At 40.7% G+C, this 19,579-nt stretch overlaps 1 long non-coding RNA gene and 1 pseudogene across 1 annotated transcript in view; both read right to left on the reverse strand.

The window, feature by feature from the left end:
* The window catches only part of LOC137283747 (uncharacterized), a 702,566-nt gene that overhangs the window by 598,713 nt on the left and 84,274 nt on the right, over nt 1-19,579 (reverse strand). The gene's annotated exons all lie outside the window — the stretch shown is intronic.
* On the reverse strand, nt 10,253-17,156 carry LOC137284718 (glutathione peroxidase-like; annotated as a pseudogene).

Below are 19,579 nucleotides of genomic sequence, written 5' to 3' on the forward strand. Positions count from 1 at the left end.
CCTTCAGCGAGATATATTCGAATAAATGAATGATATACAATACACTACGGTTACACCGAACTAAAAGCGACAACTAATTGTAGTTCATTATAACATTATTTTTTTTCGTTATCCATTTCGATTAAGTACATAGCGGTTGGAACTGTTCACTTCATTCGTTATATATGCACGTTACAAAAACGCTATAAGCACGATAAAAAAAAACGTAGTTTACTATAACGCATTCTCAGTCTCGTGTGATGGCGCATGGAAAATGGAATTAGGGGACATTGTGCTAAGGTTGTTGTACTAATGAGATATGTCAGGATGGAATGCATTCATAAAAGACTATATAAATCATATAACACGGTTCAAGAACACAAAACAGTACTTGCTAATAACACGAACAGTGACCATCGAGTATGACGACTGTATCGGAGCATGAAGTTGGCACATTCATTACTACCTCCTATTTGTATGTAGAAATAATTAATATATTCAGTTATATACAGTTTGCTGACCATGTAACACAAGCCATATACGTGTGAATGGTTAAATTGTCTTAGATGAGTGAGTATTGTTTTACGCTTTTAATATAGGTAGAGAAACATCAAGGCAGCCGACACCAAATATGGGATTCACTCATTTTCCTCATGTGAGGAATCGAACCCAGATCTTCGGCATGACCAGCGAGCGCATTAAGCACCTGGCTTCCCCTCCGTCCCAACGGGCTTCTGTGAGTAATCAACGGCACATGTACAGGCTATAAGACACAACTCGCTGCGAAACCACTTGCATTCGTGACCAACTCTTGTTACTCCGTGACGAGCCTCTCGGAGATTACGGACAGGGACGAGTGGTGACGAATGAGTCACATGGTACCTCTTTAACAGACATATATTAAAGCATAACCCGTGATTATCCCTGTTAGAACTGATCTTCAGTAACCAGTGCGTGCTAGCGCGCACGACTAAAGGGATCGGGTGGTCAGGCTCGCTGATATGACTGACGCATGACATTGTTTCACATTTGTGTAGATCGATGCTCGTGCTGTTGATCACTATATTGTCTTATCCACAATCGATTATTTACAGACCATTGCTAGATAATTCCCGAATGCCACGTTAAACATCAAACAAAACAATACTAACCGATACTTAAGTCCTGGACCAGGAAGCCGTATCCATGGAAACAATTTTCCTAGAGATGAGAGACATTTTAATAAGGCAATAGCTTCAAAATAAGTTTATCTGTTTCGTAATGACTATCCCTGTCGACCAGGGCCCAGGCAATGAGCTTAGAGTTGTTAAGCTCTCTTAGCGCTAGTCGTAAATGCCAACCATTAACATTAACTTAGAACTAGCTTAGTGCTAAGAGAGCTTCGAAAATCTAGCCCCTGGTTCCTTAAAGGTGTCGTAGCGCTAAGATGGTCCTATCGCGCATAGTTTAGCATAGACTTACGCCTGTTGTAGCAGTAGGATCGCGCTGTTGCGGGACTCAGGTCGTATTTGTGCGGAACGACTTGTCAATCCTCTCTCCTTATTGTTGCATGCTTCAAAATAACCTCCCAATAGCTACACTGTGGCAGCTTTATTATCCACTTGATATCCGTATTATTAGGTTTGAGTAGATATATGACGGTGTATTTTAGGAATGTGCGTAGTCAATGCAGTGTGTGGCACAACTGCAGTGTATTGATAAATACGACCTCACTCATTTCAATTCCACTGCGCAGTGAGGTGAAGAACTGGGACAAGGTGATGTGGGACCAGGGACAAGGTGATGTGGGGACTGAGACAAGGTAATTTGGGGCAGGGGACAAGGTGACTTGGGTTCAGGGACAAGGTGATGTGGGTCCAGGGACAAGGTGATGTGGGGACTGAGACAAGGTGATTTGGGGGAGGGGACAAGGTGACTTGGGGCCAGGGACAAGGTGATGTGGGCATTGAGACAAGGGGATATTGGGCAGGGACAAGGTGATGTGAGGGCCAGGGACAAGGTGATGTGGGGACTGAGACAAGGTGAAATGGGGGCCGGGGACAAGGTGAGGGACAAGGTACCGGTGATGTGGGGCCAGCCTGCCAGTGTTCAAAGACGAACTTGTGGGATATAACTTATTCCGATCATATGCCTGGACTACGTCATTCACGTGATATATAAGACATGTTACAGTACAACAATCGGCTTTAATTGTGAATGTATTGTGGATTTACTATAGTGATAGTTAAGTCATGTGAATATTAACCATTTGATATTACAAACGTTATGACAAGGTATAATCATTTCAGACAATGCGATAATACATGAGCGAGTTCGTGAGATACAATTATACATCACAATATTGCAGCCATATAGCGATGATAACACAGGAAGAATTTATAACGTAGGTAAAATAAGTATTATTAATATGCATGCATATTACATACACACATACATACATACATACATACATACATACATACATACATACATACATACATACATACATACATACATACATACATACATACATACATACATACATACATACATACATACATACATACGTACATTCATACATACATACATACATACATACATACACACACACACACACACACACACACACACACACACACACACACACATACATACATACATACATACATACATACATACATACATACATACATACATACATACATACATACATACATACATACATATGTGGCCAGGTCATGTTTTAATCACTATTAGTTTCATAGTTTCTACGTTTCAGTAATTATTATGTATATAGTTATTATAGAGTTTATAGGTGTCAGATTTTATATTTACAAATAAAACATAATAAACCCTCACATTTAAATGTATCCATGCACCCACAATCACTCAAATTAACAATAGCCACTCTTCTAGGTCAGGCCAGGTTCTGACCCATGCGCTTACATTCTGCACATGTTTCTTTTGTCCTTCAGCCTCAGTTTCTCGGGTCAGCTTGCCACCTATTGTCTGGTTAGTTTTAAAGGTTTGCGTCACACATAGTTTGTTAGCACTCACAGATAATTTAAAGAGGACCATTGCCACACATTGCTATTCATTGCCATATAGTGGTAAGTGTACGTTATAGGACCTTATAAGTATTAAAGGTATTTTCTTAGGTATATGTGTGATATATTTACTGAATATCCTAAATGATTTATGCATGAACTGTTTGAGAGGCATTCTAGAAGTTGCTGAGATAAAGATGACAAGAATTTTTATGGATGATCAACTTCTTTATTGCGGGTTAGCGACGTTTCGGTATAGATTCTTATACCGTTTTCAAGCGTGTGACGTTTCGGTATAGATTCTTGAAAACGGTATAAGAATCTATACCGAAACGTCGCTAACCCGCAACACGCTTGAAAACGGTATAAGAATCTATACCGAAACGTCGCTAACCCGCAATAAAGAAGTTGATCATCCATAAAAAAATTCTTGTCATCTTGATTTATGCATGTGTGAATAGTTTTCCTGTTGCTATTTATATGAAATATATCATATTTGTGCTAGTACATTATCAAGGCTAGCTCTATTCCGTGAATATATGGAAAGCGTAGTGCATCTATATGTATGTCATGTTATGTATGCTACGCTCAAATACGTAGTTACATGTATGTATGTTTCCATGGTGACCTCAAACGTTCATTTTAATGGGAATAGAGGGCTGTCAACTGTGACCATCCGTAGCGTTGTGTTGTGTGCACCCCTCCACCAACAGTAACCCGCTGCCGTGCGTGCTTACATACATACACACACACACACACACACACACACACACACACACACACACACACACACACACACACACACACACACACACACACACACACACACACACACACACACACACACACACACACACACACACACATAAATACATACATACATACATACACCACCTTAGTATTAATGTCGACTATTGCGGATTGTTTTGATGATACCGTTTTGATGAGTATAATTGTGTTGAGGGCTGTCAGCTGTGACCATCAGTAGCGTTGTGTTGTGTGCACCCCTCCACCAACAGTAACCCGCTGCCGTGCGTGCTTACATACATACATACATACATACACACATACACACACACACACATAAATACATACATACATACATACATACATACATACATACATACATACATACATACATACATACATACATACATACATACATACATACATACATACATACATACATACATACATACATACATACATACATACATACATACATACATACATACATACACCACCTTAGTATTAATGTCGACTATTGCGGATTGTTTTGATGATACCGTTTTGATGAGTATAATTGTGTTGAGGGCTGTCAGCTGTGACCATCAGTAGCGTTGTGTTGTGTGCACCCCTCCACCAACAGTAACCCGCTGCCGTGCGTGCTTACATACACACACGCACACGCACACGTACACGCACACACACACACACACACATACATACATACATACACCACCTTAGTATTAATGTCGACTATTACGGATTGTTTTGATGAGTATAATTGTGTTGACAACAAAGTTGGACTCACCTCAATAATTTCATAACAATCCATGTAAGTAAGTGAGTGAGAAGTAAGTCAGTAAATAAGGAAGACTCAGAGTAAGTGTAAAAGTATAGGAAACCAACCGTAGACCTCTTAACGACAGGTTTTCCAACAGGATCTCAAATGTATTATTTGGATATGCTGTCTTGAACTTGTATCTAGGGGAACACACAACTGTCATCTGTTCAACACTGGGTGTATTACACAGTAATTGCAATATGCCATCTGATATGATCTTCTTAGTTTTAATAGTTACTACTATTTAACATATGAAATATTATCCGCATGCTATGTGCAGGGACGGCCTTGTATATAATTATGATGCATTGTTTCAAGCTATCATGTCCGCTATCGACACTATACCCGCTATAGGACTTCGGTAGGATTTCAAACTGTTCAAGACACCATTACATCCTGTCCACAAGCATGCATACAGAATCAAGTCAAAGTCAAAACATGTAATCCCGGATCTGAAACCTCTACGTGACACCACTCACGCAACACATGATGTCTTCATGTGCAATATTAGTAGATGCAATTAATATAAACAAAGATTATGGAATCCCAGAAGGGACTTTACCACGTTGTCCCATTGTCTCGCTTGGGTAAATTTTGACACGTTCTTGCTTACTTTTGTAAGGCGACGATGTACCTTCATAGATTCCATAGAAAACAGAATAGAACAGCTTTAAATTCTTCAATGGGACTGTTTGTTAAAGAAGCTGATATCTACATCGACTCCTGAAGATCCACGAAGGTTATCGTTGAACACGGCTAACGGGATCGGGTGGTCAGACTCGTTGACACATGCCACTGTATCCCAAATGCATAGATTAATGCTCATGTTGATCACTGGATTGTCCGGTCCAAACTCGATTATTCACAGAGTTCCGCAATTAGGCTGGACAATTGATGAATGCGGCGTAAAATAACAACCACCCCTGTACAATAAACAAATAAGTACATCTTACCCAAACATCATGAACTCTAAGTCTACATTTGCTCGGCAACCATTCTCAAATCGATAACTTCTGGAAACTGTTTGCATTAATGAAATTAACAAGTGCATTCTCCTCTGTCTGACCGGCTTACATATTGTGATACAATATCATGAAATGCAATCATTTATGACCGACATTAGAGTGAAGACATCCAAGAGTAGAAGGACCAATACCATAGTATAACAACCATTAACACCCAGTAAACAATGACATTGAGCAGTATAATGTACAGCACGAGTATCTAAAGCCGCTGTATGTATGCACGCTATAATGTCATGTCAGCAGTTTTTGAAACACAGTGTAGTACCGGGAAGGCGAAAATTTATTTCCAAAATGTCCCGGGAAGACTAAAATGAATATTTCGGTTTTCCCGGGAGAGCTAATTATGTGCGTACCGCCAAAGCTTAAGATAAGGTGCCGGGAAGCATAATCCATGTCGGGAGTAGAGAGAATTCTTTTCAAAACATATTTATAATCTACGCTTCTTCAGAACTTTATACTTCAACTTCATCGTCTTTATTCTCATCAACCACCATCGGTGGTAAAAGAGCAAAGAATATACAATATTAACAAGTGTACATACATATATACATGCGTCATGCTGACGAGTTATTTACGTCACATTGTGCACAAGTGAGAGATAAAAGTGATAAAAATTTTATCATGACCGTGTTAAGTGTTGATTAATTGGCCCAATGTGTGTGTGTGTGTGTGTGTGTGTGTGTGTGTGTGTGTGTGTGTGTGTGTGTGTGTGTGTGTGTGTGTGTGTGTGTGTGTGTGTGTGTGTGTGTGTGTGTGTGTGTGTGTTTTACAATACTCATTCAGCCATAATATTGCGTTGGATGTACCGCAAATATATGATATGATATGTAGCTGTTAAATGTACACTGCGTTTTGTGTACAGAATAATTATTGTTGTGTTATTATTGTAATTATTGTAATATTAGATAAATACAGAACGATTGAACCTTTTTTCGTCAAAAAGCATTGCTTCATCCTAAAATACGACTCGTGGATTTCGTGACTTACTCCATAACTCATATCTCAGCATTGCTCGAGTTGTCTCCCCTGTCTGAAACAATCTGCATCCTTTCCTGGTGCAAACGACTTCTGTATGAATTTCGATTTACATCTGACAGTGAACGTTTCGCTCATGGGTAGAGCCTCTTTGCAATGAAAAAGTACTGAATTTCGCTTTAAAGTTGAAACGGTACGTGATGAGCGTTAGCGTAGAGCCACCCCACTTGTTCTCGGTGTTTCATTTAATGTGCATACCTCTTCGTAATACATGTACAAACACATTAAGCAAATTAAAACTATGATCGTTTTTAGACAACTTTTGTTCTTGAATAGTTGAATCAAATTCTTTGATTTCAATATTCAGCTCGCATGGTAAAATTATGAGGATTCGCAATCATGTTAATTTCACTCGTCTCGCCCAAGACCCGGGTTTGATTCACCACGTGGGTACTATGAGTGTAGTCCATTTCTGGTGTCCCCTACCATGATATTGCAAAAACTGAACTCACTACAACAACGATGGCAGAAGCTGCATATTAATCACTTAATAACACAAATCATTGCAAGGGCAACGGGCTGGCGCAGGTGAGTTTAATTTTATGCCGCGCCCAGCCATGATCTATAAATTATCGAGTCTGAATCAGACAACCCAGTGACCAACAGCATGAGCAAGGGAATGGAGACATTACGAAAGTTAAAATGATTTTGAATGAAGAGGCTAAAACATATCACCGCTACCTCTTCATGTGTTGGATTGACTACAAAAAAACCCATTTGACTCTGTCCATCACGAATTGATTCCGAAGTCTCTTCAGTGAATTAACCTCACTGAGCGACTACTTGATTTACTCAAGTCTTTAATGAGTTGTTGGTCAACTCAACTTGTTGGAATTTCAGAGCAAACTGCTCGAAACAAGGTCAAAATCACCAATACATTTCCTGTGTCAGCCCTTTCCTATTCCTTTGGAGTAGTTGACTGGACAAAAAAGAGACCACCACCTTCGTTCCTCTCGCAATCGTTATATATGACAATCAGTTCGAGATGTCGTGATGTTATTAACTTCGAGGCTCTTCAATAATTGTATTGTGTACTTTTGGACATATTTATTTATCGGATGATCCTCTGGTGATGCAGGTCAAGACACACGATGAAAGTATGGAATCCCACAGCTACTTTAAGCGTGCCGAGGTTGTTGGACACAATCTGAAAACTGAGGTTGATTTTGTTGACGGTGATGTATTGCTGGACGGTACAGTGATGGGAGGAAAGCAGATGAAGTTATTCACCCAGTCTGCTCACAGACGGTCATTTGTGGAAAGGCTTTGCATCATGTGTACACACAGTGTATCAAAATAGAAAATAGAATAGAGATCCAACCAACTCCCTCGCCTGGATGAAGTTGGCTGGTTTAAAATGTGAAACTGAGGGCTTCATATTTGCTGCTTGGGACCAATCACTTCTCACTCACAATCGAGTGAATGTAATTCTTAAAGAAACTATGACCATGAACTGTCGATTGTGTACTGAATTCACAGAGACTGTACACCTTGTCAGTGGATGCCCTTCGTTGGCACAAACAACGTATCTTAAACGACATGACAGCGTGGCTCGCTGCCTCTACTACCGCCTTTGTCATGAGTGTTGCTTTGACTCCGAGGTCCATAAGTAGTGGACAAGTCCCCGGGCGTTATGGAAAATGATGCTTTCAGACTTCTTTGGAATAGGCCCATATATAGCTTGAGAAGAATTCCTGCTATTCCTGTCCGATCTTCTCCTTTTTGACAAAGCCAATGAACCTATTTATATCATTGAAGTTTCTGTTCCTATTGACAGCAGCCCACAGGTACAATTCAAGGAAAGCATGCTACATATGAGGACTTCGCCTTTGAAATGTCTCGCAGGCATCCCAAGTACATGGGATACAAGGAGTCCCATCCCTATTGTTCGTGTGGTATCTCCTGATCTCTTGGCGCAGATCAGGAGGCTGCCCAGGTTCTCCATCGGAAGCACAGCACGTCTGACACTCTGTCTAATGCAGAAGGCTTCAGTGTTGGGGAGTCTCCATATTCTCCGGAAAGTTCCTGGTGGATTCGACTAGGTAGCTGTCTGTGCTGTGTGTAAAGGGGGCAAGGGCCCTGAGCTGACGATGAACCTTACCAGCCTGATTGTGCCAGGATCATCCGAACCCTATCTGCTGCCTTTTTCATCCGAATCTGTAAAACATAGTCCACTTTTATGGCGTTGTTGCAGGATAAATATCCTGCTCAAAGCACTGATATGATCATACCGGATAAAACAAACTGCCTGTGAGGCAGATGAACTTCTCAGTGAAGAATATCGGGAATATGTTCCGGTGACTATTCCTGTAAAAGCTATTAGTTGGTCGTACCTCGAACCATATGGCGGACTTTCCATATGGTAATTCACGCCGTATCGACTAGGAAATCGGCTGACAACGAAATTTCTCTTTCCGACATTCATTCATTCATTACTAGCGACCCGTGAGGGTCCCGGGGTAGAATAGGCACTCAGCAACCCATGCTTGCCATAAAAGGCGATTATGCTTGTCGTAAAAGGCGACTAACGGGATCGGGTGGCAGATCGATGCTCGTGTTGTTGATCACTGGATTGTCTGGTCCGATTATTTACAGACCGCCGCCGCATAGCTGGATATTGCTGAATGCGGCGTAAAACTAAACTCACTCACTCACTTACTTATTACTGACTCAGGTAACACTGCCAGAAAGAGACGTACATCAGACAGTATTACCCTCAACAGAACCATATAATGTAAGTTCTTACGATACGTTTGCAGTTTCGTCCTGTTCTTCGTGGTTAGGGTGGTGGGTTAACCTGATGGTTAATGCGTTCCCTCGTCAAGCCGAAGATCTAGGTTCGATTCCCAACATGGGTACAGTGTGTGAAGACCATTTCTTGTGTCCCCCGCCGTGATATTGGCGGAAGATTGCTAAAAGCGGCGTACAACCAAACCTTACTCATCCTCGACACACAACGAGAACAAAAGGTATTTTCCCTTACCAAGTGCATTCAGAAATCGGTTCTTTTCAGACACGCAGCGTCAATTATTCGAGATTATCAAGAAACTGTTGTTTTGGGGTTTATTTTGTTTCTTTTATTATTTTCTAATTTGATATTCAGATTGGATTCTATTTGGAGCAGACTATGTAATTCAGAATTGTCTCTTTTTGTTACGTGTCATATAAGTAAAAAGACCCAACCGAACGATGAGGTCATACGGGTCATACTGTTGAGGTATTTCCGTACAGAGAGAATTCTTCAAACCTGTGAATAAATCCCTACTATATCATCACTGAATGTATATTTGTCAGTGATTTAGATGATTATGTTGAAAGAAAAAGCTTTTTAATGTCTTCAGGGCAAGTGTTTGTACGTCAGTCTCGGAACCTGTCAACCAAGCCCTTGACAATTTCAGATAATCGATCTGTCGAATTGTGATGCAAATGTACTACCCTTTAAGTCTTCGTAGTACCCAAAGATGTACGTTTCGTGTAGCCAGTATCCGATCGATACAACACAGAACCTTAAGATCATAATCAATATGTTCGTGGCTGACTGTACGTATTCATCTCCGAAAAGAAGTTGTATTCACGAAGGAGTCCTGAAAAGGAGACAGAAGAAACAAGAACACAAAAAGCGTAATTTCCTTTTTTATCAAATCATGTGACACATGCTGAGCTAGCCCACCGGAAGTAGCGCCATGATGTACGTTAACTTCCGGTTGGTGATCAGGAACAATCACAACTTCGTTGTTTCTGATTGTCCCATCATTATAACCCTTGCAGCGCCCCAATCATAACAAAAACACGGTGTGGACAACCTAAACTGTCGGGCAATAGAAAGTGTAATACTATAACTAAGATTTGACTGAAAGATTTAATTAAAACATTCTACGCTAAAAGATGTGGCAATCGATGGACATGAGAAAATGTGAAATATCTGTTGAACTACGTTCGCCCTAAATACATACCTGGCTGAGCGATCTAATTGTAGTCTGCTCTATTGTTTTCAGAAGCTAGTCGTATTTTTCGTAAGCTTTGCCTGATTGTACGAGTAAACATGCTTTTCTGCACAACACCCCACTGAATGTCCAGTTAGGCCGAAGTGAGTTATTTCGACATATCCATTTTGCAGTTGTGTAAATATTAAGGATACTCAGTAACAGCCTAAAAACAGTTTGTTTTTTCCTATTTCCGACAGTACTTTCATGCACAATCAAGAGACGTAAAGCTCATTGATCCTGCTTGCATATTAGCTAAGTATCAAGTCCTTGCGTATCAGTTGCCATCAAGTGCTTGCGCATTACCTACTATCAAGTGCTTGCAGATTAGTTACTATCATGTATTTGCACATTAGCGTCTGCTACGTGCTTGCACATAGCTACTGCTTGAACATAAACTGCTATCAAGTGCTCGCTATTAGCAACCACTAAGCGTTTTTACATTCACTGCTGTTAAGCCCTCGCATATTACCTACTATCTAGTGCTTGCACGTTAGCTAATATCAAGTATTTGCACGTAAATTACTATTAAACACGGTGGTATACCCTCTTCTACCCGACAGTTTATATCAAATGCGGATATACAATGATGATCTTTAATGAAACCCTCCTGCCTCCTTCCAATGTCATTCGGGCCCATGTCCCTGCACATTTTCACTCCTTTATAAATAGTCCTCCATATCCCATTACCGAGACCACAAGTTCCCATGGAAACCGTTGCCTGTCATTGGCTTCTTGAGCTCGTGGATGATGTCTTGAACCAGGGCGTTGTCCAGAGGGTCGAGACTGGAATGGTACCGATTGACCACCCGACCATCTCGACCCACGAGGAACTTCTCCCAGTTCCAGTAAACGTCTCCCACCCTCAGAGGCTTGTAGTAGATGTCGCTCGCAAACTGAAGGAATGTTGTGGGACAGTATTTCTGAAATTACAAACATTTAACAGAATTTGCGACGTTTCAGTTGAATGACGAATGAGAAGCCAAAAATGATACGGGTGCTTACCATTTGCCTGAATGCCTGAACCAGTCCCATGTAACAATTGGTGTCGCTTTGCCAGGAATATTGGATGAGATAACACCCGGTGGCATTGTAAAATTTATATTTACTTTCGTGAGTTTATCAGAATTTGTCGCGACCGTATGGGTTAAGATTTGTTTCATAAATACCCCTCAGATACTAAGGTCCGATTTTCTGTATGCATCCTTTAACAATACACCGTTTATAGCATGGCGTGTTAGAGATACAAAGAGTCAAGGTACAATGCAGTGTGGAGATCTAACTGTCAGATGTGAATTGTGTGTATCGACTAACGACAATTTCCCATCACTTACATGTACGGAGAACTATCGGAAACGCCGTGAAAGGGCAAACGTCTAATTACCTTGCTATCGTCTGTCAAAAAGTGTAAGAGGGTTTTTTTCAAGTTCACAATTTTTGTCAACATTTACTGCTACCAAATGGTATCTCTTCATATCAAATTAAAACAAGCCATCGTAAACACTCATTTTTCAAAAACCGATATTTTACTACTCTTAAAATTGTAGCTACGTTTCAGTACTGTATTTGTCACTCACCTCCCCCTTCAGATAAGTTTAGAGTGAGCGTCATTGTCTCAAGCCTTTACTTCAGATAAGTATAGAGCGGAGCCAAATTATCTCAAGTGTTACCTTCAGATAAGTATAGGGCGTAGCCAAATTATCTCAAGTGTTACCTTCAGATAAGTTTAGAGTGGGGCCTCTTTGTCTTGAGACTCACCTTCATATAAGTATTATATTAAATCGCGAGTTTGGGGAATTGCTCGCTTGACAAGAGGTATGACTATACCAACCCACACTCAACACAACACCTGAATAAAACAAACAAGGAGTTTAATACACAGCAGTCGCAGGCAGCTTTTACATGATAATTCAATAGTAATGTGTTACAATTATATCAATCAGCTTTCAAAGAATATAAACATCATACGTAGATTCGTTATACACACTACATTAATCAAGACACACATTCAAAAGTATACAAAGCTATGTCATTGTTAAATACTTAACACATCAAGGCAGATGGCGTTTACACAATCTACATCGTACACAGTTACAAAACAGCAAGTATCCACAACGTAATACAACAGATAAAATTTACTAGACAGCCACCCCCTGACTTGTGACTGTCATCCGTATTATATGCCTGTTCCAGCTATCGCAGATAATCGCATTTACAGAGAAAACTTTCGATAATGCTGTTATTGTGAACCATCGATTATGTCATTTAGAATGGACCAAGGCATCGATGGCCAGTCATAAGTATGCCACGTGATTGGACCAGCGTGAACTACATACAGTCGTATAAAGACCTTGGTTCTGTTAGCTTAAGAGATACTGGTCATGGATTAAGTCTGATACTCGTTATCATTGTGACCCTTGACAGGTTTAACATTGAGGAACGTGTCCAAATGGTCTGTAAATTTCCTGTTTTCAATAAGACATACAGTTATAAATTATTGGTAAAACTTTGCTCAATTTTCCCGTGTTAATAGTATAGAGACTTACCTCCAGATAAGTACATGTATAGAGCGGAGCCTCATTGTCTTAAGTCTTACCTTCAGATAAGTATAGAGCGGGGCCACCTTGTCTTAAGTCTTACCTTCAGATAAGTATAGAGCGAGGCCACCTTGTCTTAAGTCTTACCTTCAGATAAGTATAGAGCGGAGCCTCCTTGTCTCCATTCACATCGATCTTCTCCAGCAGAGGGAAGTTAGGCTCGAAGCCGCTCCCTGGTCGAACATATTTTATGCCGTTCATGATTTCAGTACCATTGACTCCAGGCTCCTCCTGAATATAGAATATGAATATTTGGAACCAAGTTAGCCAGTGCTAATGTCTTCCCACAAAAATGCGTCAGTTAATGATGTTTAATGCCATGAAGGAAGAGTGTATAATGTAATGAGTACAAATGATAATCCTATCGTCCTGAGAATATAGGGATCATTACACTGGAAGCTGTCAAAACCGGCATCTGTCAAATACGGCAAGTTGTTAACCCCGGAGTGAAATCTCAGTCCCATCCGTCTTGGACATTTATCTTCAGCTCTACAATCCGGCATGTTGTCTAAAGTGGATTATTTCTTCAGTCCTGATGAGTGCCGGTTTAGACAGCATGCACTGCATAAGGGGAATATGACAAGAGATGGTTCAGTCACTATAGTGTGTATAAAGGAGGATATACTTGTCACAGAGAGGAATGAGACTATACACGTCTCCTTTTCAGTAACTCATGATCATCTCTGTAGTTTACAATCGTACTGAAAAACAATGCTGAGATAAATTAGTCTTAATTTTTTGTGCAGTGACCGTCATGTTTATTGATAAAGGAAAATAGTTAGTGTTTTGTTGGCCAGGGACAGTTATGTTAATAATTGACTAAATATATTGGTATATACGGTTAAAAAAATAATTGTTGGTCAGTAACCGTAATGATTATTGATTGAGGAACATTCAGGTACTGTCGGAAATGAAACAAAAATACTGCTAATGTCTAAATTATTAATAAACATGTTAGTGTCTTCCTTTCATAAAGTTTGTTTTGAGATATGTAAAAGAGTATGATACGAATTGAATGTTTTTAAATGTCTCACAATATGAGTAGCGCGACCACCTGAAGATCGACAAGACTGGATATTATTTTTAAATTGTTATGGCATTCCGTGTACTTCCATAGTTTAATTCTCCTAGGGGACAATGATATCTTAGCTGATATCTCTAATCCCCATCCCGACCCAAATTATCGTCTGCTGCACCTGTCATGGTTTTGCTTTTGAGAAGACCTCTCCAACATGTTTCGTTATACAGTGGCGGTAGCGTACATCCTTCATAGTTATTAATATTATTTTTACGTCAGGTGTCGTTTATAATGAAGCTACGTCTAATTTCAAAGTGGACATTTAAAACATGTCCTTTATAATACAATATCATCGCACACAAACTTGCATGAAGTTATGGTCTGTTCCAAACAAGTCGCTTTGGGCATTAATCTGCATTAATCTCTGTACTAATCTTCTCCACAGTAAAGTCTTTTTATACGTTTCCTATCGCCCTACCACTGGAACTGTAGTTTGGCCGAAACCCGTGACGGTCCCGGGGTAGAAAAGGCACCCAGCAACCCAGGCTTGCCATAAAAGGCGATTATGCTTGTCGTAAGAGGCGACTAACGGGATCGGGTGGTCATGTTCACTGACTTGGTTGACGCATGTCATCGGTTCCCAATTGCACAGATCGATGTTGATGCTGTTGATCACTGGATTGTCTGGTCCAGACTCGATTATTTACAGACCGCCGCCATATAGCTGGAATATTGCTGAGTGCGTCGTAAAACTAAACTCACTCACTACAGTTAGGCCGAATGTAGTTTATGTGGTCAACTACAAGTGTGGAGATCAATGTGCAAACAGCTTTTTTTCTATTTCCTATAGTACTGTATAGTACTGTATTATACTGTAATTGTAATGTTGTTGGTCGGGGGCTGTTGTTTTATTGATAAACCTGTTACGTTGGAATATACGGGTGATGAAAATTAGCTTTTAGCGTGATGATCAGGAACCGTTATGTTTATTGACTGAATTGCCATACGTTTCAAATATTATCTCACGTTACCGTTATGTCCTTGATAATAGATGTCACTGCCATTAGCAAAATACCAAACTACGTATTCGTAGTCACACGTTGACTACGATGATTCAGAATAATTTAGTCTGACATATGGCAATTACATGTCGATGACGTGAAATTTACGAATACCTGTACATCAATACCCTAACGTTTCTCTCCAGTACATGTTTATTTACTCACATCGCATGATTAAATAAAGGTTTATAAATTGACATGGTTTGCGCTGTTTGTCGACAGAGAAAGATGGGTAAATATTCCCCACGTCAATATTTACATTCATAATTTTCCCATCCGCCGCGTTTCCTGTTATCGATCTCGTCGTAAATCACTGATTGGATTACCTGGATGGTTCGATTACAATTACTGCTCACAACTTCAACATACCGGCATCGTCAGTCTAGTGTAATGATAAACGGGTCCCTGTGGCACCTGGAAACTGTTCGACTACATGCGCTCAAAGATTGTAAAGGTCGTTTTGCTACTGAAAAAGTGACGTCGCTTTATTGGCTCAAAATGCTCTGCACATTCTGACATGTGTAACAGTGAAATAAAAGCGACAGAGACGGAGAACAAACATTCTCGATTCCATGGGGGTAGATAATTTGTTCTACGACTGTACAAACATCGTTATTCCGTGGTTGTATAGGCCTACATTAATCCTTCGAGACATCCGAGTTCAGTGATCGCAAAATCATGATGACTAAATATAAAAAGAAGGGAACGCAGCATTTACGTCGAGACCGCCGTATGTTTGGACACATAATTCGGCTGCGGAATACTTAATCAAAGCTGTTCAGTTCCCCGTATTCTTACACGAAATTTTGTTCTTGTTGGCAGATATGTCTGAATCTTCAGATGCCCGTGTGACCTCCTAATTACCTGAAAACGTCGTTAGTGAGTGAGTGAGTTTACATTTACGACGCACTCAGCAGTATTCCAGCTATATGGCGGCGGTCTGTGAATAATCACGTGTGGACCAGACAATCCAGTGATCAACAGCATCAACATCGATCTGTGCAACTGGGAACATGCGTCAACCATGTCAGCGAGCCTGACCACTCGATCCCATCAGTCGCCTTTCACAAGCATAGTCACCTTTTATGGCAAGCATGGGGTACTGAGTGCCTTTTCTACCTCGTACCTTCACCGGTCTCGTTATTAATAATCGTTATGCTCTAAAAAGGAAAACGATGATAACGAACCAACGGATGTAACGAATTCAGGGGCGATACACGGCGACATGATTAACCTTTCGTTAAAACGAAATACGTTTGTAACGAATTACAAGATCACTATTAGATTCGTTGTTTGTTCATCAGCCTGCTCATCACATTACATCCATAAGGGGATTCGAACCAGCGTCGTCAACTAAGCAAGCGAATGCTTTAACCTCTAGGCCGCCCCGCCGTTTCATTAAGTCCCCAATTTGCCACACGTTGCCCAACTGTAAACATCTCTAAACGGAAATTCCGGAATACCTAGATTCGAACCAACAAGGTTTCAGTGAATTACGGAACACTATCCCACCTTGCCAAACTGGTTGCACGGAAAGGCAATAATCCGTAATCCAGGCGAACCAAATTCCTGCTGGAGTGCCCTCAAGCCGTGGTACTGTCGTGTCCACTGTCAGTAGGTGGCGACGTTGACGATAAGAACGACGTCCCCGCTGTAGTGATCAAGCTTCACCATCCTCTGCTGAAATACATCACGGAATTTGTAGTCGTAGATGGTGTCGTTTGTCCCTGGGGCCTGCCGACATGTAACTCGGGATACGCGGTCCGTAGGGTTTAGTTGCCCCACGGTCGGGACAGCGCCCCCTAAAGCGGCCATTAGGAGAGCGACGAGCGGGTTCATCTCTGACGCTCTCTCGTGACCGGGACCGGCGACGGCGTCGTAGACGGGTTAATGCATTTATACCGGGGCATCATGGGTGGACATTTGGCCCTGGCACGCGTGATTGGCAGTCGTGGAGCATGGGGTATTAATGTCGCCCGCTGCTTGTGGTTTTACGTTTTACGTTGGCGTTGATAGCGTTGACGTCAGCGCTTTCAGATAATTTAAGCAGTGCTAAACGATTCATTATTTTAAAACACGAGGAACCTGACATATATTTTAAACCTTAGGACAGTAGTATTCCAAGGCCGGTCTATATCAAACATGCATGTAACCAATGAGAGCGCGAGTAAGTTAGGCAGTCAGTTTTGTATAGTCTTTTTTACAATTCCAACATGTTTATGCATGACAGAAATATGACAAAACACTTTCCATGGCCTTAAATAATCTCTGGCAAACATGGTTGTCGAACGTATGATTCTGACGATATCATGAAAATGTGTTTATGAATAATTATCAAATAGTGGTGATAGATGGTGTTTCCGAAAGGTCATAAACACACGGCAAACACTCGTCAAGTAAATCCAGACTTTCGCATGTTGGAGTTTACTGTTCTGTTCAATACTGCACACTATTTGAACTATATGGCAGTAACATGTAAATAGCTGATATTTAGTGAATGATATTATGACGACCTACTCCGTTCCATGACCCATCATCACGCAAGTCATCCAGAAAAAAATCATGAAGCCGCTTCTTTCTTTGGGGGCCGAATGACAACCCATAATTCCAGCGTGTTCCACAGTTCAGGAACAAATAAAAGTGGGCAAAGATGTTACAATATAAAGTGATTCGGACTATACCTGACTTTTAGCAATATCCCAGCAATATCACGACAGGGGATGCCAGAAATGGGCAGCACACTTGTACCCATGTGGTCAATCGAACCCCGGTCTTCAGCGCGACGGCGGACTCTTTAACCACTGGGCTACCGTACAACATCTATAAGATGCATTTTAGAACATATTAGATCCATGATAGAATAAAGAGAATACAATACTTGGACACATAACTTGAGGTTCATTCTGACATACCCTACTTGTGAGTATTCCATTGGAGACACTCAAGGGAAAACGTTCTTTGTTAAACATCACTGTCACTGTCACTGTCACTGTCATTATTGAACAGGCGACAGCTGGAGCGCCGAGAAGCAATCAGGCGTCACAGGGGTTATTTAGTGGAAGCGATGACAAGCAATTATTGACACAGATAGGTGTGTTATTAATGCAAAGTTAAATCCGCGATTGTGGAAACACATGGGTTCCTAAACCAGCTGCAACTTACATTTTGAAATGCAAAGCATCATGAAGTAGATTGTCTTTGTGACACAAACTCGTCCTGACAGACGTTTTTGTTGTATTATTTTTATCAACAATTAAAATACTCGTGTGTGTGTTTGTGTGAACGTCTGAGTGTTAGCGTACGTGTGAATGTGTAATTTAGTGTATGTGTGTCCTTCAGTGTGTATGTGTGTGTATGTGTGTCCTTCATTGTGTATGTGTGTGTTTGTGTGTAATTTAATGTATGTTTGTGTGCACTTTAGTGTATGTGTGTGCTTGAGTGTACTTTTGTGTATGTATGTTTCGTGTATGTACTTTAGTGTATGTGTGTTATGTGTGTGCATTAGTGTTTGTGTGTGTATGTGCTTTAGTATATGTGGTTTTAGCGAGTGCTTTAGTTTGTGTGTGTTTTTGTGTGCTTTAGTATATGTGTGTTTGTACGTGGTTTAGTGTATGTGTGTTTTGTGTGTGCATTGGTGTTTGTGTCTTTGAATGTGATTCAGTATGTGTGTTTTGTGCGCGCGCTTTAGTGTATGTGTGTGTTTGTGTGTGCCTTGGTGTGTGTGCTTTAGTGCACGTGTGTGTTTGTATTTGATGTATGTGTTTGTATTTGTGCGTATGTTTTTGCTTGTTAGTGCGTGTGTTTGTGTGAGTTTGTGTGTGTGTGAGAGAGAGAGGGGGGGGGCACATAGGTGGCGCATTTGGCACAAGATACGCAACTTGTTCGAGAACACTCGAGTTCACTGCTCACGAGTGGGGGGAGGGGGCATGGGTTGAGGTTCCCTCGCTTGGTTCTTGTTTACGTTTCATGAGCTCGAAGGGCTGTCAGCCGATCAAAAAACGACATTCATGTGTGAGTTAAGATAAACTGTTATGTTGCTTCTTTTTCATACATGTTCACAAGCATGTTTATGATAGAATTAGAATTGTACAAAGGCTTCTCTGTTCAGTACAGACTGCTTATGCTCATGGATAAATTAATAACTCAGATTGTACAATCTAAAAAATTGTAGTAACATGGTAATATTTCATAACACTTTAAGATATAATACCAGTGTAAGGTATAGTAATTCTGAGATATGTAATATGTTACATGTGCCTTTTCTGTAATGCACTGTAAAATAAGGGAT

The sequence above is a fragment of the Haliotis asinina genome, chromosome 5, assembly GCF_037392515.1.
Source record: "Haliotis asinina isolate JCU_RB_2024 chromosome 5, JCU_Hal_asi_v2, whole genome shotgun sequence".
NCBI lineage: Eukaryota > Metazoa > Mollusca > Gastropoda > Lepetellida > Haliotidae > Haliotis > Haliotis asinina.